The sequence below is a fragment of the Urtica dioica genome, chromosome 8 (genome assembly GCF_054948205.1).
Source record: "Urtica dioica subsp. dioica isolate 48M chromosome 8, U.dioica_male_clone48M_v1_H2, whole genome shotgun sequence".
In the NCBI taxonomy this organism is placed as follows: Eukaryota; Viridiplantae; Streptophyta; class Magnoliopsida; order Rosales; family Urticaceae; genus Urtica; species Urtica dioica.
Window position 1 is genome coordinate 7,836,435 of NC_142763.1, and position 21,782 is coordinate 7,858,216.

A 21,782-nucleotide genomic window follows, 5' to 3' on the forward strand; every position below is an offset into this window, starting at 1 on the left:
ACAAATTGGAATAAGATTCTGCTAATCGGCCGAAACGTTTGGTTTCAGTTTGTGCCGTTCGATATGCTCGCGTTTATTATACTCTCAATTAGTGAATTGAGATTTATATTCTGATATCCTACCTTTAACCGTCATTTTTATATAAATTATATTCTCAATTAATAAATTGAGATTTATTAATTAAATATCCGTGATTACATATTGACACCCTTAAGCTCATAATCTCCCCACTCTGCAGGTGGAAAAAATCCAGTTGGCATCTAAAACATGGTGTTTTCGTCATCAGATTTAAGTTCTCTGACCAAAACAATGTGCAAGAGAATCATCGAGATAGGACTGTGATGCTTTAATGGCAACTTCCTCCTCCTCGAGCCTTGGCTTTCATCAGGTCATTGAAAAGTAATAGTAACATATATATATATATGGAAGTACTGTGTTGGCTCTAAAACAATTTGAGCTGTGTACTGTTATTGGATTGAATGTGTTTTTCTTTGTTATATCTCTAGGTTTCTAAAAGTTCCGGCTTAAATAATTCATGGCCTAGAGTCCCAACTCCCAAGGAAAACATATCGAGTGTTTTTTTTTTCTACAAATTTCAATTGAGAATTCAAAACTCCACAGTCCAGTTTGTTGATCCTGAATAAAAGTCGGGACAACGGAAAAAAATAAGTGAAAATGACTAACCAATCTTCCATTCTAGCCAATGAACAGATCGAGAAATACAAACATTTATAAGAACTCAAATGCTTATAACAATTCAAAAGAGGGAAAAGTAAACATGGGAGTGAAAGGTTGGTAGTTCAAAACTTCGTCTGACCTTATATCGAGCTTCTTATATATAAGTTAACGCGGATGGTAGGTTTTCACTTCTGTATCCTACGTTATATCGATTTCTTCTCTCACTGAACCGGATTCAAAGCAAATATAATCACGCTTTTATTAATAACCAAAATAAAATAAAATAAAAACTTCTTTCAGTCACGCAACCCACAATAAGTTACGTCCATTGACCTAATATGTTATATTATCTAGTCTTTATTTACTGCGTCTCGACTCCCACGTGTATCTCGTACGAATTCATGCACTTTTGTTGTTTTTCATTGTCTATCATATTTCCCGATAGGAATATTTGCTTATTTTGGCTGTGTTTATATTTTCAGGAAAGAAATTGCACATTCAACCCACATATTCAATGATGTGGTTGGATCATAAAATAAATATAAACAAAGCTGACACTTATACTCTCTCTGTATCTCTCGCCTATATATTAAGGATCCACGCACTCACGCACACAGTGCATATAATATATCGTATCACAGTCGGTCTCAGGGCCGGCCCAAGGCATACTGAGGCCTTAAGCGAAAATAAATAATTAGGCATTATTTTTTTTAATGTAAATAGTCCATAACCTCTTATCATTGTAACATTTTAGTCATCACTAATTCTTTTATTGATCACTAGGTTTATAATTTAATGAGGCCATAACATTTTCCTCCTTTTTAATATTATTTTTCTATATATATATATATATATATATATATTTTTTTTTTTTATCATCATTTTGGTCAATAATTTATTAGTACCAATTCATTTTTTTTTTTGCATGGAAGATAATTATATGATATACTTTTTTTTTTCTGGATTAGGTCACGTACTTTTTGTTATGAAGATGTGTCATGTACTTGCTTTGACTGGATGGATGTTGGTATCTGTGAGAGGGTGTGAGAGAGGAGTCAATGACAAAAGAGAAATAGCAAAATGATAATTAAATATAAGACTCCACAACTCAAACGCGGACGTCTTATCAACATAATTAGAGAAATACATTTATTTGTGGGCTTATTATTTTTCAAAAGGGGCCTTTTTTGGACTTAATATTTTTCAAAAGCAGATGGGCCTTAAGCAGTGGCCTACTAGGACCGGGCCTGCGTACTCTCCGAAGCAAATCACCGAACGAAAGTCGGTCTGATCTTTCTTCTCTGCGTGTGTTTCCAAAGCTACGATCTCATCTCTATAGCCATGGAAATCTCGCTCGGATCTCGAACCGCCACAATTTCTTGCGTCTTCGGTTTTTCTTCCTCCGATACTCGGCCCTTCGAGCGCCGGAGATCTCTGATATCGCCGCCGAAGGCTGTGGCTCCCCGCGCGAAGTGCTCTCTCCAGCCACGCCCGGAGGCGAAACGTTTCGCGGTGGACGTTGGCGAGAGGAAAAAACCGGCATCGATCGAGGAGCCGAAGGTGGCTACGAGGTCGATGAGTGAAATTTGCGATGAAATAGAGAAGCTTGTTTCGGGGAAGAGATACGGAGAAGCACTCGAGCTTTTCGGGGTTTTGGAGATGGCTGGCTGTAATGGAATCCGTACCAGTACTCTCGATTCACTGGTAAAGGCTTGCATCGGATTGAACTCCGTTAGAGGAGTGAAAAATCTCTCTGAATTCGTTTCCAGGACTGGCCTTGAATTGGATTTGCACATGAGGAAGAGGTTTCTTCATATGCACGTGCGGTGCGGGATGATGATCGACGCACGCAAAGTGTTCGACGAATTGCCCGAGAGGGACTTGGTCTCATACAACATGATGATCGCGGGCCTTGTGGATTCGAGGCGCTTCACCGAGGCGATCAGTCTGTTCTTCGTGATCCACATTCTCCAAGATCGGAGCCCACACATTCGCCACCGTGATTGGAGCCTGCTCGGGCCTCGGAATCGTGATGATCGGTCGGCAGATTCACTCCTGCGCGGTCAAGTCCAACGTGGTGGCCAACGCCTACGTGGCCTGCGCTCTGATCGACATGTACAGCAAGTGCAACTCCATTAAAGAAGCTCGGCTCGTGTTCTCCAGGCTGGCGGAGAAGACAACGGTGGCTTGGAACTCGATCATCGCAGCGAACGTGCTCCACGAACACGCCGAGGAAGCCCTGAGTTCGTACTACGAGATGAGAGACTCGGGCGTTAAAACCGACCATTTCACGTTCTCCATGGTCATCAAGATCTGCTCGAGGCTCGCCTCGCTGGCGCACGCCAAGCAAGCCCACGCCGACCTCGTGAGCCACGGCTACGGATTCGACCTCGTCGCCAACACCGCGCTCATCAACTTCTACGGAAACTGGGGCAGCGCCGAGGACGCCCGCAACGTGTTCGACAAAATGCCGCTCAAGGACGTGATCACGTGGAGCACGATGATCGCCGCGTACGGCAACCACGGGCTCGGGAGCGAGGCCATCGAGCTCTTCGAGAGGATGACGAGGGAGAACAACCGGAAGACTATCCCCAACCACGTCACGTTCCTCGCGGTCCTCTCGGCTTGTTCCTACTCGGGCCTCTCCAATCAAGGCTGGGCGATCTTCGAGTCGATGAGCAGAGACCACAAGGTCAAGCCTCGGGCGATGCACTACGGGTGCATGATCGAGCTGCTCGGGAGAGAAGGCTTGTTGGAAGAAGCCCACGAGATGATACTGAAAGCCCCGTTCGAGCCCACGGTCAGCATGTGGACCGCGCTTCTCACCGCTTGCCGGGTCCACGGGGATTTGGAGCTCGGGAGAATCGCCGCCGAGAAGATCTACGAAATGGAGCCGGAATTGCTCAACGGCTATCTAGTCCTCTTGAACATATACAAGGCCACAGGAAAGGCAAAGGAAGCTTCTTCCGTGCTTCGGACCCTGAAAAGGAAGGGCCTGATTATTTTCCCGGCGTGCACTTGGATAGAGATGAAGAAACGGGCTCACGTGTTTCGCTCCGGAGACAAGACCCACGTGGAAACCGAAAAAATCTACCGGAAACTCGAGGAACTGACGGCCGAGATCACAGAGCTCGGGTACGTCCCCGAGCGAGGCTCTGTGCTCGACGAACGCGAAGAACGGTCGTCGCATCAGAGCGAGAAACTCGCGATCTCGTTCGGGATCATCAGTACTTCCGACGGGACGCCGCTGCAGATCGTGCAGGGCCATCGGGTCAGCGGCGATTGCCACTCCGCGATCAAGTTGATCGCTTTGGTCGCCGGGAGAGAAATCGTTCTCAAGGACGCTAGTAGGTTTCACCATTTCAAAGATGGAGATTGTTCTTGTGGAGATTATTGGTAATTTCTTTCAACAAGTATACTACACCTTGTTTCATTTTACTTCTATTCTTCAGTTAGTATCATAAAGATGGGAATTGCTCTTGTGGAGATTATTGGTGACTTTCTTGTCTTTGTTTTTCAAGTACACAACTTTAATGTTAAGATTGTCCATTTAATCATAGCTCAATAATAAATAAAAATTGGCCTACTCTTGTTATTTAGTTGTGAGTAATTTTTATTTATTCTTTTATTGAGAGGTGATTTGAGACTTGCATGTAATCATCCTCGTCGGCTTCAACGTTGTTTACATCGTCTTTTCTGAGCACATTTCCTCTCTTTTCTTGCCTCGCTTTCCACTTTTCCACTCTGTCTTTCCATTCCTCATTGGACTCATTGTCATAACCTTCTCTCTCTCCCTCAAATTCCTTACCCGCGAGTCGGCTTATTCGGTTGTTCTTGGACGCTTTGTTGGTTGAGAACCGGCTTCGCACGAGTCTGGCTCGTGTTTCTCAGCTTCCTCTTGATGCCCGTTGATCTTATCAGAACCTTCTCGCGGTGTAGTTTTGGCATCGTTTTCACTTTTCCCGTGGTCGGTTTTGGAGGTCTCTGGGTCACCCTTTTCAGGGGAATCTCGAATTGGGTCGGAAGGCGCGGCAGAAGGGTTCTCAAAAGCTGAGGATGAAGCCTTTATCTTGTATCTGCACAAGACATATATGTATACTAGTCTGAAAGGTGTTTGTAGTTGTAATATGTAAATAATTAATAAATATATATATGCTTTAATTTACCAATATTTTTTTCAAAGCATGAGATTATAAATGAATATAAAGATATGGAGTAAAAATTTTGAGAGACTCTCATAATCAGTGCAAACATTTCAAGGAAATATATAGTCGGTGACATACTTAAAAAAAAAATTGACATAAGTAAATAAAAAGCCAAAAATTAGGTGTCTTGATAGACAAATAGAAGGAAGGAAACGTTAACAAACCAAAAGGTTTAAAAGTAACTTAAGAAGACATGTTTTACACAATTTTTTTGCTTTTTGTTAGAAGTTGATGTTGTTGGGGAGTGATCTTCCTCTTTCTTTTGACCTATGTCTCGTTGGTCTTGATCAGCAGTGTGTGCTTCTTTGTTTTCCAGCTCTTGGTTGATAGAACGAAGCTCGGTGAACTTGTAAACTTGATTGACAGTGAGTTGTCGTTCCATTTCTGTTGAATTGAATTTTCTCATGTATTGAATCAAAAATGCTTTTGTGATAGCTTCTTCGGCCTTAAATATTGGTTTCAAAGAAGCTCTTTGTGAACCATGTATAACAATATATGGAGAACCATTATTTTTTTTAAATAATTATTTAGATAATAAATACATACGGACATATATCATTGATTTATCCGTTCCAGAATGTTGTATATTTGTTTAGCCTTGCATGAGAAGAGTTTTTCAGCGATGTACCCAAAACATGTAACTTCCAACTTGTTTGAACCATCCGTCAAGATAAATTGAATGATGAGCATACGGTCAATTGGAATATGTTGTGACAAATGAATGATCTATAAATGAGTTAAGATAAACGATCACAATACAAATTAAAATATCGATAACAATCGGAATAAACGAAATGTAGCGCAATATTCAACACTATGAATTGGAGAAAGAAAAATAACCTCGCGATTCTTTGTAAGACGGGGTACCAAACGAAGACGGTATGACGGAGACGACGAGTAAGAGATGGAGAAAGCTGCAGAATGAAGATTTAATATTAATAAAATAGTTTTTTTTCTTCTTTTGTATCAAGCCCTTCAAAAAAAAAAAAAAAAAAAAGTCCCGAAAGTTTTATCACCAGCAAGCTTTTGCTCAATAAAAAAAAAAAAGAGAAGAAAAAAAAAAGAAATGTAGCACTAAATTCAACGCTATGAATTGTTTAAAGCACACATCTTTGTTTATTTTTACAGATACGGACCATGATCAAGTTATTATTAAAAGAATTGTACAAATTGACTTTGTGAGATTTTGAGATGGAAAGCAATCCCTGCCTCCTTTTCTCCCAGTCTAAGAGTATATGATTATTTGCACTCATTCTTGGTCTACAGTTTAAAATATTTAAAATATTCCAATTTTTATCTTGTTTGGTTTCATGTGAATTGTAGAAGATTGAAAACATGACACTCAATATAAACACCTTTTCTATCCTTTCATAGCTTGGTGTGAATATTCAGTTTTATGTACAACAAGGTTGGAGTTTTTTTTTTTCATAACTGTACATAAATCATTGAGTAAATGAAAAAAAAAAATCTTAGTCTAGTATATTTCCTGTAAATAGAATGCCCTAAGTTTCTTATTTGATCACCAGAGAGCTTTTGTTCAAGTGCTTCTCATGGAAGCTCTTCTCTGTTGTTATAGAATATTACGTAGTTATTAGAGAATATTATGTAATTACGTAGGAGATTATTACGTAGTTATTAGAGAATATTTTATTACCAATTACGTTATTATTTTTGTGTATAAATACCCGCAACCATGAATGAGAAAGACGCAACTTTCACTCTCCAATTCTCTCTTATTACATGGTATCAGAGCCACGAAATTAGTCTTCCCATAAGCTCAGAAAATCTGCTCAAAATCACCTCCATTTTTTCTCAGAAACTTCAGAAAATTCCCTAATTTCAAACCCTTATTTCCATATTCAAGTTTCGTATCAAAATCACTCATTTCACTAATCTCTTAATCTCACCACCCTCCTAAAACGACCGAGCATCAAATTCCGACCAAGTCCGTACCGATCGACGACCCATAAACTTCCCCACGCGCCGCCACACGCGCCCGACGTCCTCCGCCGCGCGTGCGCTGCACGCGCCCACGTGCCACCGTCGTTTCCCGACTCTGTTATTTTCTGCTACTTTGTCTACAAGAATCAGCCAATTCGACTGGTTTATTTCAATTTCTTAGCTCCCGGAACAAGCTTTTTCCTTCATTTCTTATCCTTGTTTATTACTCTAAAAAAAAAAAAACAGCAGTATCCGTGTGTTGTTAAAAAAAAAAGTATCCGTGTGTTTAAAAAAAAATGGCCGAAAATAAAGCCATCAATGTGTCGGAGATCGTTCCGATACTCTCGAAGATCACGCATGGTTCAAGTCGCCCCGCTCATTACAAACCTGGAGCTCCAAGAAATTCAGATTCTCGTCCAACAAACACTGCCGCAGTCACTTGTAACTATTGCAAGAAACCAGGTCATACGATCCAAGAGTGTCGAAAGCTTCAGTACAAGAATCAAAAGAACTCATCGGCTCATGTTGCATCCTCTGACAACAATTTGGTTCATGTCCCTGCTGATGAGTATGCCAAATTTCTCGAGTATCAAGAATCACTAAGGACTTCAAAATCTTTTGTCTCTGCCATTGTCGAATCAGGTAATCCGAATGCGTGTCTTCTTTCCTCATCCTCCAAATGGGTCATTGATTATGGTGCCACAGATCATATGACAGGTAATTCAAAACTCTTCTCTACCCTTACACATCATACTTCCGCTTCCACGGTTACCTTAGCCGATGGATCCCCTTCCAATGTTATTGGTTCTGGCACTATTACACCTACTCCTTCTGTCATTATCTCAAGTCTTGCACTTACCCAACCTTTCATTTAACCTCTTGTCCGTTAGCCAACTCACAAAAACATTGAATTGCTCAATCTCTTTTTTTTCCAACTCTTGTGTCTTTCAGGATCTCGTGACGAAACGGACTATTGGTAAAGGACATGAATCTGGAGGTCTCTACATTCTTGACGCACCTAAATCCGTTGCTTGCCCCAGCATCACATCTGCCCTTGAAGAACGTTGTCGTCTAGGTCACCCTTCTCTTCCTCTTCTCAAGCTTCTTTGTCCTCAATTTCGCTCAGTTTCTTCTTTAGATTGTGAGTCATGTCAGTTTGCTAAACATCATCGCCTTAGTTCTAGCCCTAGGATCAATAAGCGATCTAGCGCTCCGTTTGAATTAGTTCATTCTGATGTTTGGGGTCCATGTCCTATTACGTCCAAACCAGGTTTTCGATACTTTGTCACTTTTGTAGATGATTTTTCTCGTGTCACTTGGTTATTTTTAATGAAAACCCGTATGGAATTATTCTCATTATTTTGCTCTTTTTGTGCTGAGATCCGTACTCAATTCAATATCTCTATTCGCACCTTCCGTAGTGATAACGCCAAAGAGTACATGTCTAGTCAATTCCAAAATTACATGACCCAACATGGCATGCTTCATGAAACATCATGTGTTGATACTCCGTCCCAAAATGGAGTTGCTGAACGCAAAAATCGACACCTTCTTGAAACTGCACGAGCTTTGCTATTTCAAACAGGTGTTCCAAAGTGTTTCTGGGCTGATGCCATCTCTACTGCGTGTTTTCTTATCAACCGTATGCCATCATCTGTTCTTCAAGGTGCGATTCCTTACAAAACATTATTCCCTCAAAAGCCTTTGTTTCCCGTTAATCCAAAAATCTTCGGTAGTACATGTTTTGTTCGGGATGTTCGTCCAGGTCTCACAAAGTTAGATCCAAAATCCTTAAAATGTGTGTTTTTAGGATACTCCCGTCTTCAAAAAGGGTATCAATGTTACTGTCCTAGTCTTCAAAGGTATATTGTGTCTATCGATGTCACCTTTCTGGAACACTTACCATACTTTACATCTGAGAAACCAACCTTGCCACCTCCCGAGGACGATGATCTTTTAGTCTATTCCATTACTTCACCAGACGTTCCATCTCCCTCACAGGTACCACCTCCTTTAGCACTCGACTCCACAGACACCATAGCACCTGACTCCACAGACACCATAGCACCTGACTCCACAAACACCACTGAACCTGCTCCTAGCGTTGCACCTCCTCCTCCTCCGATCAAGATCTACACTCGTCGTATCCGTCCGGTACCACACACGCTCATTGATCCTCCAGAGACATGTCCTACACCGGGTCCTTCGTCATCAGATCCACCTCCGATCGATGATCTTCCTATTGCATTACGCAAAGGTAAACGACAATGTACTTACCCCATCTCTTCATCTATCTCATATAATCTTTTGTCATCCTCCTCATATGCCTTTGTTTCATCCCTCGACTCTATCACCATTCCTAAAACTGTTCGTGAGGCATTAGATCATCGTGGTTGGCAGAAGGCAAATGACAGAGGAAATGAATGCCTTAGATGACAATGGTACTTGGGAATTGGTTACTCTTCCTTCAGGAAAACGGACAATTGGATGTAAATGGGTCTTTACGGTCAAAATGAATCCAGATGGCACGATTGCTCGATTGAAGGCCCGCTTAGTCGCTAAAGGCTTTGCCCAGACATACGGCGTTGACTATTCCGATACCTTCTCTCCTGTTGCCAAGTTGACATCCATCCGACTCTTCATCTCCTTGGCAGCAACTCATGACTGGCACATTCACCAACTTGACATAAAAAATGCATTTCTACACGGAGACCTACATGAAGAAGTGTATATGAAGCAACCTCCTGGTTTTGTTGCTCAGGGGGAGTGTGGCCATGTTTGTCGTCTTCGAAAAGCGTTGTATGGGTTGAAACAAAGCCCTCGTGCTTGGTTCGGAAGGTTTAGCCATGCCCTTGAAGAGTTTGGGCTTCGAAAGAGCAAATCTGACCACTCTGTATTTTTCAGGAGCACAAAAAATGGTGTCATTCTCCTAGTTGTTTATGTTGACGACATAGTAATTACAGGGAGTGATACTACCGGCATTTCGTCTCTCAAAGCATTCCTTCACACTCAGTTCCAGACAAAAGACTTGGGCATGCTAAAATACTTCTTGGGTGTTGAAGTATCGAGAAGCAAAAAAGGTATATACTTATCGCAAAGGAAGTATGTACTTGATTTGCTTTCCGAAACAGGAAAATTAGGTGCCAGACCATGCAGTGCCCCAATGACTCCCAACATGCAGCTTACTAAGGAGGGAGAACCAATGGATGATCCTGAAAGATATAGAAGATTGGTCGGCAAGTTGAACTACCTCACCGTTACCCGTCCAGACATTGCATACTCCGTCAGCATAGTAAGTCAATTTTTGGCGTCCCCGACAGTTGATCATTAGGCAGCATTGGAACAGATTTTGTGTTACTTGAAAGGAGCACCAGGACGTGGAATCCTATACTCAAATCATGGTCGTACTCGAATTGAATGCTTCACAGATGCAGACTATGGAGGGTCTAAGATAGACAGAAGATCAACTACTGGATATTGCGTATTTTTCGGAGGAAACTTGGTCTCATGGAAGAGCAAGAAGCAGCATGTTGTATCAAGATCAAGTGCGGAGTCAGAATACAGAGCGATGGCCCAAGGAACATGCGAGATAATGTGGATACATAAGCTATTGACTGAATTAAGCTTTAACGTCACTTTGCCAGCAACATTATGGTGCGACAACCAAGCTGCCATCCATATCGCATCCAACCCAGTTTTTCATGAGAGAACAAAGCATATTGAGATCGACTGTCACTTTGTTCGTGAGAAGATTCAACAAGGCTCGATTTCCACCTCATATGTAAAAACAGGCGATCAAATAGGAGACATTTTCACGAAGGCACTTAATGGGGTTCGGGTCGAATATCTTTGTAACAAGCTGGGCATGATTAACATATTTGCTCCAGCTTGAGGGGGAGTGTTATAGAATATTACGTAGTTATTAGAGAATATTATGTAATTACGTAGGAGATTATTATGTAGTTATTAGAGAATATTTTATTACCAATTACGTTATTATTTTTGTGTATAAATACCCGCAACCATGAATGAGAAAGACACAACTTTCACTCTCCAATTCTCTCTGATTACATCTGTAAAGCTTTTGAGTTGTGGAAGTCAGTTTTCGTCCGGTGATCTATCCAATGATGTTACTGGAAGAACCTTTTATTTTTGTTCAAACAAAAACAAAATGAAAAAAAAAACATTGATTATGAGAAGACCAGTTATAAAAGCTCAAGATGGTTTGTGGACTATTATTTACCTGGTAATTTTTGGCGGCGGTGACAGTGGTGGATTGCGGTGATTGATAAAAAAAAATTGTCGATTATGGAATACATTTTAACAACTAATAAAATATAAAGTTAATTTTACAATAAATTAGAAAACATAGAGGAGGATTGTGATCGACTTTAATATACAATGTATATGATGGATCATTTCAATAAAGCAAAGGAATATGAATGATATTTTTCGATAAACAAACATCGCTATTATACACAAGCAGTGGATATGTCAAACAGGCCTTTACAAAATCAGCAACATACATGTACAAAATAAAGTATAGGGCAACAATCAACTGCATGGAGTAAAGCAAATTCAGTTCATATTTTTTAGACGCTTCAGTCAACCAACATTTCCTCTACCTATATCAAAGAAAACACTTAAAGATGCAGTACATAAAGGATCACTCAAATGTCGATGCATAAGACCAGAACCACAAGTGCATTTAAAAGTTTTGGCCTGAATAAATTCAATCATTTTTGCCAAACACACGTACGAAACTGGAAAAATTCAGTAATGCATATGGATCAGATATCTTTCCTTGCATAGTTGAGCAGACTGTTGATGCCAGTTGAATTCCTGGTCCGATTCCGAGTACATTGAAGAGTGTCGAGATTGCCTCTCCTTTAGCGAAAAGATCACTCAGATTACCTTATTTGGCAAATGAGGAATATATAGGCAACCTCATTGCCCTTGCGGCCACAATTGCCAAGCCCTGTATTTCAAAAGATAAAACTTGATTTTAAACATAAGACTTTGATTTACGTACTAAGTCGATAATCCCGACAAAATCTTCAATACGGATTCGGGTGTTCCGTGGTCTCGACCTTTGCGAAATTACCGAGCCTAGCCATTTGGAGGAACAATTGCGGACATAATGGAAAAACAACTTCTAAGCCCGTTCTGAAGTCGTAGATTATATCAGCTGCAATAGTACAAAAGAGAAAGAAAAAAAAACATCATTCTTGCTAAACATGCTATACTACGTATGAGATTACCCACGTGTTGCATTCCGTCTTTCAAGACCTGCATCGGAAAAAGACTATTAGTATCGTCACCGTTCAAATCAGAACTTACCTATTAATTTACAACTTACCCACTTACTACAGTGGCTTGTGGAGGTGTGGGTCTCAACCCGCGGAAAATAGAAGTGACTGCAAAAGAGAACACATCCAATTTGTGAGTGTCAAATATCTGAAATAAACACGAGGAAATCCAATTGTATCTTAAGTAATTTTTTTAGCACCCAAAAATGAAGCGGACCCGAGTTGATAAGACGGAATGTGTTGCGCTCGTGAAGTGTTGCAGCGCCTGAAACTGTGTGTATCGTAGCTACAAAAAGGGAAACATTCGAATCTCGTGAGATGTCTTACATATTTTTTTCTTATAACTAACCCGTAAGCCTCCCTGTATTTTTTTTAGTGACAGTCTCCCAGTAATATAGAACAATTCATAGTCTAGTACAATTAAAAAACTAAGATAGAAATCACATGAATGACATCCCTTTTAACTCTACAAAAGCCATTATTGCTTTTACACGTCAATAGAGTCAACGACCCTGACAATGAAGCAGAAACAAAAGAGTGCGTAGGTACGTGGATCTTATTTTTCTTTCAAAAGTGGAACATGCGAACATTGACCACTTCAAAAAATCAAACAAAGCAATTCTTCCATTTTCATTGCACAACAAATTTGTTAATCTCAATTATGTATGGGAATTCTGTCGGAAGTAAAGGTCAATCAGATCCTCTATTTGTAGTGACGTTCAATCAAGTCTGGTGCTTTATGTTTTAATCGAAATCAATATACTTTTATTTTCCTGCTCTGACGGGATAAAAAACTGATGAGAAGCTAAAACAAAAGAAGGAAATGGAGAACTTAAATATCTAAATAAAATAGCAAAAAGTGGGAGAGCTATGAACCTCCAAATGCTTCTTTAGCTCTAGGCTGCTTGCATTTGTCAGGGTGAACCAGCAGTGATAACTACAAAAAATAAACATCTTAATTAATAGACTTCCTGGTTCAATCATTGCAAGGAAATTACCTTGCGATACTGTCTTTTAATCTCCCTTTCACATTATTTAATCCTTAAAGGAAGTCCATAATACCTGCTTTAGAACATCCAACAAACCTTCCACGAAGGAATACTCATGGTTCTCAATGGAGTCCGAATTTTGTAAATTTTAAAATGGTTTCAACATAATTTTGTAAAGATTGATTGATTGGAAAATGAGGAATTAATTGTTACCACGTTGCTGCAAAGCTTTCCGTTTTCAGATTAATTATCATGACAGAGGTTCCGGTAAAGACCAGCTCTGGTTTCCACGGAAAGGGCATGCACTTTATCATCACTGTACAAACAAAAATTTTAATATCATTTTCGAGAAAGAGGGATATAAAACCGGGCGCACTTCAGCGTCAGCTGTAGGCAAAGCGAGGAATAAAGAAACTTTAGAGAAAGCGGGCAATAGTTTGGAAATCTAAAAAATGGAAAGTCCTTCAATACAAATTTAACAGTAAAGAAAAAAAGTTAAAAAAAAAACTTGTGTACTTTGATTCTCACCCTATTTACCATACAAAGAGGTGATAAATTTTCATCGAGATTCACAGTTTTCGGTGGAAACCCAGGCAAATATCAGCCGAAACCGAATATAATTTCCATGGAAAACCAACAAACTTCCAGGGTGAGAAAAATAAAACAAAAACGAAAAATCAACAATAAAATTTCCGTAAAAAATGAAACCACTTAGAATCAAGAGTTTAACCCACCTGTACGGATATCCCGGAGGAAAGAACTTGTTCAGGAAAGAATCCACAACGTCTTGAGTCATCTACAAATATCGCCTAAGAAAGAAAATTTAGGTCAAATTCTACCACATAAACAAAACTCTGAAAAAAAATGATCGCTTTGTTCTATCTAATACAAAACGGCATATATACGACGAGAAATCAGTTCCTTAAGATTGGGGAAGAATTACGTACAGAGAGTCCACCGTTGGGCTGAAACTGGAAGCGATCAGAGAAGAGAATATAACTGGATTGCCGGCGATGATCCAGGGTGAAGAGCGCAAGAGCAAGGGTCTGCAAACCCGCGTCGGTGTAGACGCACGGGAAAGCCTTCTCGGCGCGGCACTGGAGAGGCCCTATTTTAAAAGAGAAAAAAAAAAGTAAATAACCACCGACATGGATCACACGGATGAAGAAAGAATAGAAAGGAGAATGATGTATTATGAGCGTTGTTACGAATAAGTGAATAAAACCAACTCTCTATTTGAATTTGAAGGTGACGTTTTGTGTGGTTGATTGAAGAAGTAGATTATAGGTGATGTGGCAGTTTAGTATTGGTTATAATATAGGTGAATAGTCTATGAATAGTAATCGATCATTCTGCCTTATTATATTATATAGATCAACATTTACAGCGTTACAACGTGCCCACAAAGGAGAGTGGCAGAATCAAGTTCAATTTTTTTGTATTGTGATCAATTGTGAGGAACAAATAGGTGTTAGACTCATCAGGTTATCATTGGTTGGTGTCTAATAATACTATTTGACAAAGAAGTCTGAAGTATTATGAGCTTTCATCTCAAAACTAAATAGCAGAGTAACCTTGACCTTTATAAAATCTGTAAGTTATCATTCAGTTTCAATAAATGATGCTAACAAGAAGTAACACATGACACTACTGCGAACTATGGTTTGGACCACACACTTTGGATGACAGTTCTTAAAAAATGTCGTCCAAGCCTCCTCGCCACGGTGCAAATTACGCTCATTGTGGCTAGGAGCATGTTGTACAACAATTTATTTAAAATAATTTCTCATGGCTCTAGTACTATTCATGAAGCTATCCACAATCTTATTAAAGTTGGTTAGCTCGTTGATTCCAACAAGGTTTGGTGACACAAGATTTATAATTCTATCTGGTTGAGGCGGAAACTATTAATTAGTGAGAAGCATTGACAATGGTTCTTCTGCGGAGAATATCTTATTGAAATTGCTCAAACAAATTTTGATGAAGCTATTTCCTATAAAATATATATATATATATATATATATATATATAAATAAAGATTAATAAGCGAAATTTCTTTCATAATTGAACAAGTAAATAAATGCATCGGTAATTATTATTTCTAAATTAGAATATTCTTTTTTTTTTTATATAAAAAGTGGTCGGCACCACGATAAACTCTATTAAAACCCTCACGTATGGCGGAGGAAAACCGTGGTTACATCGATTGAATATCATTAAGAACTCCCCGGATGGCGCAAGGCGGGACAAACCCCGTCCAACGCACCTCCGAGTTAACATGAAGAGCAAACCATGCCAAATTATGGGCTACAATATTACAAGAACGAGGAATGAAAATAATACTAAATTCAAGGAAATCTAGAGAACTCGCCTTGATATCCTCCAAGATGGTGCCTAGTTCCGTCGTAGGAAAGACTCCGTTCTTTATAGCATGCACCACTTGAAGGCAATCGGATTGAACCACCACCCGTGAGCAATTATAATCTCTAGCAAGAGCGAGGCCCTGGAGAATTGCGGAAGCCTCAGCCAGAGGGGGCGCTAAACCATGAGCCTTGGCCGAGACCTCCGAAGCCACCACCACTCCTTTATGGTCCCGAAGAACACGCCCGGTCCCATATTGGCTGCGTTTGTTGTCGATGGCTGCGTCTACGGTCACCGCCATGACACCGGGTCTCGGAGGCGGCCAAGAATCGTAAGAATTCTTGCTGCCCATGGGAGAAGGGTTTCTATTTTCCGCTCTATAAGCTTCGAGGAAATCTCCGGACCATTCCACAAGCGCGTCGGGGGACCACTTGGTATTCTCGGAGAGGGTTTTATTTCTATGATTCCAAATCTCCCAAACCAAAACGATAAAGAATTCAAGATTACTAACCTCAACGGAGTCCATGACGTTGGAGAAGATGGCAATGGCGTCATCCCCGTGGGCATCTTTAATAGCCTCCCCGAAGCTAGTGAGATTCCATACCTTACGGACCCATCGACACCCCCAAATAGCGTGCGAAACCGTTTCCGGACCACCATGACAAAGCGGGCAGCGATAGTCCTCGGAGATCTTGCGTCGGTGGAGCCACACATTCACCGGGATCCACCCTTTGCAAACCCGCCACACAAAGAGCTTGACCTTCGGTGGAACCGAGAGCTTCCAAAGGGTGTTCCACCACTTGGAGGACGCCAAAGGGGTAGACGAACTCGCCATCGGAGAATTCAAGCTAGCACGCCAATATCCACCTTTAACCATATACTCACCGTCTTTGGAGAAATGCCACCTAAGAGCGTCGGCCACCCCCACCCTACTAGTCGGGATAGCAAGAATGGCTTCCGCGTCATCGCTCCCGAACATGTCTCGGACCAAGGCTTCATTCCACCCCCCGTCATAATTTTTTAGTTCGGCGACACGCATATTATCAGGAATAAAAGGTGGCTCAATGAGAGAGAAGCTATTGGCCCGGGGGATCCATTTATCCTTGATAACGAAGACTGATTCCCCGTCTCCCACTCTCCACCTCGTCCCCGTGGCAATGATCTCTTTCCCCCAAACCAGCCCGCGCCAAAGATTCGACCCGGTCGACGAACAAGTAGCTCCGAGGAGGTCCCCTTTCGGTTAGTAGCTTTCCCGCAACACGCGTTCAAGGAGGCTGCCCGGTTTACGAATGATGCGCCACACACTTTTAGCGACAAGGGCTTGGTTAAATTTTTCCAAATCCCGAAACCCGAGACCCCCCTCACTCTTATGTTTTGTAAGAGCTTCCCACTTACTCCAATGAATTTTCCTTTCCTCACCACTACTACCCCACCAAAATTTCGCGACCGCTTTGTGGATACCGGCAATGAGGGTCTTAGGGTTTGGACCACACACTTTGGATGACAGTTCTTAAAAAATGTCGTCCAAGCCTCCTCGCCACGGCGCAAATTACGCTCATTGTGGCTAGGAGCATGTTGTACAACAATTTATTTAAAATAATTTCTCATGGCTCTAGTACTATTCATGAAGCTATCCACAATCTTATTAAAGTTGGTTAGCTCGTTGATTCCAACAAGGTTTGGTGACACGAGATTTCTAATTCTATCTGGTTGAGGCGGAAACTATTAATTAGTGAGAAGCATTGACAATGGTTCTTCTGCGGAAAATATCTTATTGAAATTGCTCAAACAAATTTTGATGAAGCTATTTCCTATAAAAAAAATAAATATAAATAAAGATTAATAAGCAAAATTTCTTTCATAATTGAACAAGTAAATAAATGCATTGGTAATTATTATTTCTAAATTAGAATATTCTTTTTTTTTTATATAAAAAGTGGTCGGCACCACGATGAACTCTATTAAAACCCTCACGTATGGCGGAGGAAAACCGTGGTTACGTCGATTGAATATCATTAAGAACTCCCCGGATGGCGCAAGGCGGGACAAACCCCGTCCAACGCACCTCCGAGTTAACATGAAGAGCAAACCGTGCCAAATTATGGGCTACAATATTACAAGAACGAGGAATGAAAATAATACTAAATTCAAGGAAATCTAGAGAACTCGCCTTGATATCCTCCAAGATGGTGCCTAGTTCCGTCGTAGGAAAGACTCCGTTCTTTATAGCATGCACCACTTGAAGGCAATCGGATTGAACCACCACCCGTGAGCAATTATAATCTCTAGCAAGAGCGAGGCCCCGGAGAATTGCGGAAGCCTCAGCCAGAGGGGGCGCTAAACCATGAGCCTTGGCCGAGACCTCCGAAGCCACCACCACTCCTTTATGGTCCCGAAGAACACGCCCGGTCCCATATTGGCTGCGTTTGTTGTCGATGGCTGCGTTCACCGCCATGACACCGGGTCTCGGAGGCGGCCAAGAATCGTAAGAATTCTTGCTGCCCATGGGAGAAGGGTTTCTATTTTCCGCTCTATATGCTTCGAGGAAATCTCCGGACCATTCCACAAGCGCGTCGGGGGACCACTTGGTATTCTCGGAGAGGGTTTTATTTCTATGATTCCAAATCTCCCAAACCAAAACGATAAAGAATTCAAGATTACTAACCTCAACGGAGTCCATGACGTTGGAGAAGATGGCAATGGCGTCATCCCCGTGGGCATCTTTAATAGCCTCCCCGAAGCTAGTGAGATTCCATACCTTACGGACCCATTGACACCCCCAAATAGCGTGCGAAACCGTTTCCGGACCACCATGACAAAGCGGGCAGCGATAGTCCTCGGAGATCTTGCGTCGGTGGAGCCACACATTCACCGGGATCCACCCTTTGCAAACCCGCCACACAAAGAGCTTGACCTTCGGTGGAACCGAGAGCTTCCAAAGGGTGTTCCACCACTTGGAGGACGCCAAAGGGGTAGACGAACTCGCCATCGGAGAATTCAAGCTAGCACGCCAATATCCACTTTTAACCATATACTCACCGTCTTTGGAGAAATGCCACCTAAGAGCGTCGGCCACCCCCACCCTACTAGTCGGGATAGCAAGAATGGCTTCCGCGTCATCGCTCCCGAACATGTCTCGGACCAAGGCTTCATTCCACCCCCCGTCATAATTTTTTAGTTCGGCGACACGCATATTATCAGGAATAAAAGGTGGCTCAATGAGAGAGAAGCTATTGGCCCGGGGGATCCATTTATCCTTGATAACGAAGACTGATTCCCCGTCTCCCACTCTCCACCTCGTCCCCGTGGCAATGATCTCTTTCCCCCAAACCAGCCCGCGCCAAAGATTCGACCCGGTCGACGAACAAGTAGCTCCGAGGAGGTCCCCTTTCGGTTAGTAGCTTTCCCGCAACACGCGTTCAAGGAGGCTGCCCGGTTTACGAATGATGCGCCACACACTTTTAGCGACAAGGGCTTGGTTAAATTTTTCCAAATCCCGAAACCCGAGACCCCCCTCACTCTTATGTTTTGTAAGAGCTTCCCACTTACTCCAATGAATTTTCCTTTCCTCACCACTACTACCCCACCAAAATTTCGCGACCGCTTTATGGATACCGGCAATGAGGGTCTTAGGGAGACGGAAGCAACTCGCCGCGTAGCTCGGGATGGATTGGAGGATCGACTTGATGAGCACTTCTCTCCCAAATTGAGAGAACCAAATACCCCTCCAAGATTTAATTTTCGCCCACACTTTCTCCCGGATATAGGCGAACACCTCAACCTTCCTTTTGCCGGTAAGAGTAGGAAGACCGAGATAGCGTTGATGGCACTCCTTGATAGTTGCTCCGAGGCGCGAGGCAAGATCTTCTCTAACCTCTTCTGGGACATCCCGTCCAAAGATAATGTCGGATTTGGAAAAAATTAACAAGTTGCCCCGAAGCCGCGGAGTAAGTCGCCAGAGAGTCAGCCGCGGAGTAATGCCGGAGTAAGTCGCGGATAATGTCGGATCTTCTCTAACCTCTTCTGGGACATCCCTCCGTCGACGCCCTCACCGGCGTCGCATCCTCTGACGTCATCATCACCTCTGCCGGAGAAACCCATCTCTCTGTTCGCCTCTACGTCCCCTCGCCCCCGCTCACAGAGGAACAGGTCTGTTTATTCTGGAAGTCTATAATTCAGTAATTTGAAAAATAAAAATTATTAATTGATAGATCTAAATTTCTCAACAATTATGAATTTTAGTTGCAAAATAATTATTAAATAATATGTAAACCCCTATTTCAATAATATTTTATTTACCTTGAATGCAAATTTGTTTAAATTAGCCACTCTTAACTTTTATTTAATATTCTAAGAAAAATTTTATTTTATTAAAAAAAATATACCAACACGTCGAAATAAATTAAATGAACTAAAACAGTTAATTTAATTTATTTCGACTTAACGGATTATTTTTTTAATAAAATAATTTTTATTTATTTTTCAAAAGAAAATCGGACTGTTAGACTACCGACTTAATTGTTTTAGTCCCCGTAAATTAATTTTTCAGAAGCTCCTCCCACTCGCTCGTGGTGTACTTCCACGGGGGCGGATTCTTGGTGGGGTCCACTTCCTCGGCAGTTTACCACTCCTTCCTCGACTCCCTTGCCGTCTCCGTCCCCCCCGTTGTCATCTCAGTCGACTATCGACTCGCCCCCGAACACCCCCTCCCCGCCGCCTACGACGACGCCCTCGCCGCCCTCCGTTGGCTCCCCTCCGCCGCTCTCCCCCGCGCCGACCTCACCCGAGTCTTCCTCGCCGGAGACAGCTCCGGCGCCAATATTGCCCACCGCGCCGCACTAATATCCGAAGTCAAGTCACGCGGCGCGGTCTTAATTCACCCTTACTTTTGGGGCTCTGACGTCGCCGTGAAGTCGGAGCTCTTGGAGGGGATATGGACGGCGGCGAAGCCCGGGACGGAGGGGATGGACGACCCGTGGATCAACCCCGAGAAGGACCCGGATCTCGGGAAGCTCGGGTGCGAGAGGGTTTTGGTGTGCGTGGCCGAGGAAGACGTTCTCAGGGATAGAGCGCCGACGCGCTTGGGAGGAGCGCGTGGGGCGGGACCGTGGAGGTCTTCGAGACCATAGGCGAAGGTCACGTGTTCCATCTCTTTAAACCCACGTGCCATACGGCCTCGGAAATGATGCTCAAGATCCGAGCTTTCATCAACTGCAACGACGATACTGCTTGATAATTTAAAAATTAGACGTTAATTATTTTGATTTTTTTTAGAGGTCTCTTGATCTTAATTGATCTATCAGCCCTACCACAAAATATAGACACAAGATAACACCATACTATACAGATTTAACAAGTCGCGATTTAAAATTTTAAAAAATAAAAAGTAGTGTTGATATAGCTCATTAATATATATTGTACTTTCGGTTGATTTATAATTTAATTATAGAGGTTTTTGTCGAAGAAGATCAGCTTATATTTTGTGTAAATTATTGATCCAACACATGTTTATATTTTATTGATAGGTAAGGTTTATCTTCGAAATTGAGGCGCGATCGTATTGAGTAAATATCCCTGCACAGAAGTAAAGCTCAATACGACTTCCTAGTCCGTAACAAGGTTTTTTTTTTCTCGGCCACTCGAAATACATATATATACACTGTTATGCCGTTATTTTCACATGGTGTAAATAACACCCCGAGAGCAAAAAAACGAAACATCAAGCCCATACACAAGGCCCAAGCCTACAAGCAAATTCACGCGCCAAGCTCCGAGTCAACTCTCATGAAATGTCTTTCAAAAGACTCTCAAAGAATGTTTTCAAGTTAGACTTCTTGACAAATCTTCAACACAAAACCACAAAAATGACCACCCGGTCGACCAAATAAAATGACCACCCGGCCGGCCAAAAAAGAAGACCATCCGGCCATCTTCACTCGGCCAAAATCACCCGGTTGTCTTCACTCGGTCAAGATCACCCGGTCATCTTCACTCGGTCAAGATCACCCGGTCATCTTTACTCGGTCAAATCACCCGGTTGTCTTCACTCGGTCAAGATCACCCGGTCGTCTTCATTAGGCCAATATCACCCGGTCATCTTCACCCGGCCAAGACCACACCCGGTCATCTTCACTCGGCCAAGACCACCCGGCTATCTTCACTCGGCCAAAATCACTCGGTCGTCTTCACACGGCCAAGATCACCCGGTCGTCTTCACTCGGCCAAGACCACCCGGTCGTCTCCACCACCTAATCAAGTACTTTTCACCAAACTCCTTGGTCCCTATAAATACCTCATTC

General features: G+C 42.1%; 1 long non-coding RNA gene and 2 pseudogenes across 1 annotated transcript; 2 read left to right on the forward strand and 1 right to left on the reverse strand.

Moving 5' to 3' along the window:
• Positions 1-1,968: 1,968 nt before the first annotated feature.
• On the forward strand, positions 1,969-4,128 carry LOC149387760 (pentatricopeptide repeat-containing protein At5g50390, chloroplastic pseudogene; annotated as a pseudogene).
• A 7,188-nt stretch (positions 4,129-11,316) lies between these two features.
• On the reverse strand, positions 11,317-14,314 carry LOC149387761 (uncharacterized). Its single transcript, XR_016300769.1, has 7 exons — positions 14,070-14,314; positions 13,857-13,931; positions 13,336-13,438; positions 13,010-13,070; positions 12,351-12,419; positions 11,915-12,241; positions 11,317-11,802 (listed from the first exon to the last, which is right to left on the reverse strand). It is a non-coding gene; the product is annotated as an uncharacterized LOC149387761 (long non-coding RNA).
• A 4,722-nt stretch (positions 14,315-19,036) lies between these two features.
• Positions 19,037-20,749, forward strand: LOC149387762 (putative carboxylesterase 2 pseudogene; annotated as a pseudogene).
• Positions 20,750-21,782: the final 1,033 nt, after the last annotated feature.